The 4219-nt window shown below is 41.6% G+C and overlaps 1 long non-coding RNA gene across 1 annotated transcript in view; it reads left to right on the top strand.

Moving 5' to 3' along the window:
- LOC108268338 (uncharacterized) overlaps window positions 1–3947 on the top strand; it is a 10777-nt gene extending 6830 nt beyond the window's left edge. Inside the window, exon 2 of the long non-coding RNA XR_001813295.3 lies at window positions 537–3947. This is a non-coding gene — a long non-coding RNA (uncharacterized LOC108268338). The remainder of the gene's footprint in view (window positions 1–536) is intronic.
- Window positions 3948–4219: the final 272 nt, after the last annotated feature.

Here is a 4219-nt window from a genome sequence, read left to right on the forward strand (position 1 = left end):
GGATAAATATTTTGAGAGGCTCTTTTGCCTAGTCTAGAGGGGGAAAAGGTAGCCAGCATTCATTTTGCTTTGGCCAACTAGGAATAATATTGCTTGTGCATGTATAGCTAGTATACATGCCAAATTCATTTAGAGCGCCCTAACCCAACGTAATATTATTTAATCTTCTATCCTGCTAGCATAGTCGTTTTTAATTTTATACACCGCAATAAGTGATTTCTGTTGCTAATGAGAAGGTAACTTCCCAGCTTTCCCAATATCTTCTTAGGATATAGTGTATATCTGCAGTGTGAGGGCCGTTATCTACGATGAAGTCGTTTTTGAAGGATTCTGCCTTGTCCGACTGTTTAACTAAAGGTGGAAGTTCGCCGTGCTTTCCGTCTCAGTAATCTTATTCGGCTTTTAAAAACTATCTAGACGGCACCGTTCCGAGACGTCATCCAATTATTTGCGAAGAAAATAATAAAAAAGAATGTTTTTACCATGTTCAAATAGAATGAAAGTGTTGATTTTTTTTTTTTCTCTCACCTTTTCAGGTCTGGTCCATGTTGTCAGAGAACATCTGGTGAAAAGATCTGGAGAGCTACTTATTGGGAGTGGACTTTGAAGAAAAGTGAGCTTATGTGTCATTTGGGAAAGTAAGGCTGTTGCAATGTTTTTGTCTACTGTGCAATATTAAAAACCCTTTGGTCCAGACAGAGGAACATGCTTTGCTTTAGAGTATTTCAAAGGAGGGGCGGAAAGAAAAAAAAAAACCCCAGCCATTAGCATTTGCTTTAGACTGGAGCATCCTCCAGGCTCTTAATATGGCCCATAACACAATTACACACTGGCTACGGCTATGCTGATGAGAGACAACTACATCTAAACATCTCCACATGCACAAGGCAATGGCTACCTCCAGACATGATTACTGTGCATTATTCTAGTGAGCTACTCCATGTTGAAATAATGAGATGAAATGTTTTGGAGCAGATCCGTCGCATTATCTTATCCGTTGCCGTGTACATGTCCGTTGTATGCTTTAGTTAAAATGTAAGGTTCAGGGACAATTATTATCACATGAGTGACAAACATTTCCAAAGCTGCTAATAACCTGGGACGTGAAAGGACTTCTCTCGTCACCGCTGAGAATGCCCGATGGTGAGGTGAACGTCGAGTACGCGGACACACGTACTGTACACACACCTCCCCAAACTGTCAGAAGGTCACGCAAACACAAGGCACTAAGGCGCTATTGAGCGAGTGTTTTCGCAGGTGAGCCAAGGCAAATGAGTCCTGTGAGTAAAATGTGCAAGATGAAACTGTATGACATTGCATTAGTATGGTTTAGTGTGTGTGTGTGTGTAAAATTAATGGGTGATGACTGACCAAACCTAGTGTGTGAACAACTGCCGCCAAGTCTTTTTCCTCTCACTCTCTCCTCACTGGGGCAGCTGGAGGGATTCCTGGCAGAGTGATTTGGGACTAAATCAGAAAATCACATTGCCAGGGATTTCCAACCAGCTGCAGGCCACTTGCTTCGACGACTAAAGGCTACACATGTCCTCTGATATGTCCTCTGCCATATTTACGTTTACCCTGCATCTCATTCTCTGTACACGGCCGTCGATCCTTGCCTCAGTAATCTCCCGAAGCCAAATCTCAGAGGCTCGAAAGATGCCCCTGTCTGCCACGAAGCCTGAATAAGAATAAATGATAACTGAGGAAGGCTGAAAATTTCTGAACATACAGAAAACCTAGGTTCCAAACAGAACACGAAATGGCTTTCATTTATTTCAGAGCGTAAACACTCAGTCTCCAAATGACGACTGTGGTTTTATGAATTGGAACAGGATACGGGACCTTGGTGCCATGCAGACGTATGTGGGATCACAGTATAAAAAAGACTGCGGCTTCTGTACTCGAGGTGGTCTTTGAAACCTACATGTGGAAAGAATTGGAATTATCACCATCATATTCTTTGATGCATAAGTGTATGTCGAAAAAAATAAATAATAATTTGTTAACGGCTTCATTAGGCATATGGATATGGTTCTGATTCTGTCTAGAAGGTTTAAGACAAAGAGTTAGTATAATTTGGGGGAGGAATGTTGCAGGGCTAGTGTTGAATGGGATATTTTATTGGTCTTGTAAAAAAAAAAAAAAAATTAAATTACTGCGATACTTTGGTGCACTTTTTTATTTTTTTAACCATCTCATTTCACCATAGATTGATTGGTTGATATTTTCCCCCGGTGACCTCCGTTGTGGAAGAATTACCCCAGGAACCACTCATCGTTAAAATGTAATAATGTGTATACATGTGGAAACAAGCTGAAATGGCCACTTTCCCAATTCAGACTGTGCCAGTGACCGACATCTACGATCTCCGGGTTATAGTGTGGTAGAAAGCGGAAAAACATGAGCAAAAGCTTGAAAAAGAAGACTTTACCCGAGCACATGAACTCACGAGAAGAACGCCTGGCTCCGATAAGGTGGCGTTTAAATGCTAAGCGTCACTCTGTGATGTTTCGTGAGGTGCAGGACTTGGCTTGCTTTGTGAACAGATCCAGGAAAAGGCCGTGTTCACAGTGGCTAAGTTCCGCTCCTCTGAGGCTAACTCTCAGAATGGCTGGAAGGCGCTAATCCAGGCACCATGCGTATACAGACTCCAAGAGGAAAGCGCACTGACCTAAGGTAAGCTTTTCTTGTCATATTTGAATGATCAGTTCTATACAAACGGTCAGGAGACTGGATTTTGTTTTTACAAACACAGGCGTGAGGTGCCAGCTTTCATCTCTCGGCCGGCGGATCTGATTAAGTATGTTCTTCTCCGTAGGGATACGCACGTGCTGAATAATATATAGAGACCATACAGGCTCGGACACGTCTCTCAAGTCCTCACAGGCAAATAAATGATCGTTCAAACATAGTATAGGCTTGAACACTTTCATGTGTAAAGCCAGGTCTCTGTTTACAGAAGAGAAGATGAACTCAGCGACACAAAAAGCCACATCAAGAACCGTTTCAAACAATTCATACACCCCCAACATGTGTTTTGACAGGGACATCTGTATGGCACCCGTTCATATGAAAAGGCTCTACGTATCGCGATGCATTGAGTAGACAAGTCTTTTACAAAACCATGAAAGAAGGCCAACGTATTATATTATCTTGAAAGAATTGTTCAAACAGATTTACTTTTAGCCGGTAAGAACCGTTTCATTCACTATAACGACATATAAGGGACCATAATAAAAACAGCTGTCGTGGATGTGTACGTCAAGCAGCATGATTGAAAATCCAAACATGTTTGGATTCAAGTGCAAGGTACAACCCCCAGCTTATATGATGAGAAACGTCAACAACGTCTAATACATGATACAGCCATGGATATCTTTTTTTTTTCTTCCACTTTGACAGGGAACTCTAAGACATATCCGGTACAGTGTGAAGAGATGTATCTTAGGATTGTGAATAAATAATGAAATGGGTATGAATCGGATTGTGTCCGATTCTTATCCGTAAGGACAAGCTGTCGATGGTTGTTTGATTAGCAGGAAAAAGGAGGACTGGGCTCAACCTCCTGTGCCTACTGAGCTGATAACAGTTGGTAAAGCACGCACTGGCTCAGTTCAGCAGGAACCGGAGTTAGGCCCCTTACTGCACCAAGCTGATGCCAGATATCCCAGCATCCTCCTCTGCGCACTTCAATCAACAATCTGGGGCATAAGAGCAAGGGAGGAAGGCTGCTGTTTGGGCTTTAAGCAGATTACGGAAGCAGAGCTTTTCCAGGCGGGTTTCAAGCCGAGTCATTTTCAACATATGTTTTCATTCAGCAAATAAACTGTCAAATTTGTTCATCCCAGACACACCATCATGCCCTTTATTTACAGCTAATGAAGGAAATGTGTTTTTCTTACTGTGTACATAAAAAAAATTAAAAAGATGTTCTTAAAAAAAAATCTTTGTTTTCTTGGTTTATAGATATTTATAGACACTGAGTAATTCTATCCTCTTTCCTTCTCCTCAGCAATATATTATTAATAGGCTGACAAGGAATGTTTTGTCTCCTAGCAGGTAGTGTTTTGTGCGACTGCAAGGCTCCTCCAGGCTTTATGGGTAATCCTTACTGTCACATTTTGGATAATTTATAGCCAGCTTTTCTCATGCGAATAAGACTCCAATATGGGTGAGGGGCTCATTTTCTCAATGAGATGAAGAAACGTATCGTAAT

Source organism: Ictalurus punctatus, chromosome 7 (assembly GCF_001660625.3).
Source record: "Ictalurus punctatus breed USDA103 chromosome 7, Coco_2.0, whole genome shotgun sequence".
NCBI classification, from domain to species: domain Eukaryota; kingdom Metazoa; phylum Chordata; class Actinopteri; order Siluriformes; family Ictaluridae; genus Ictalurus; species Ictalurus punctatus.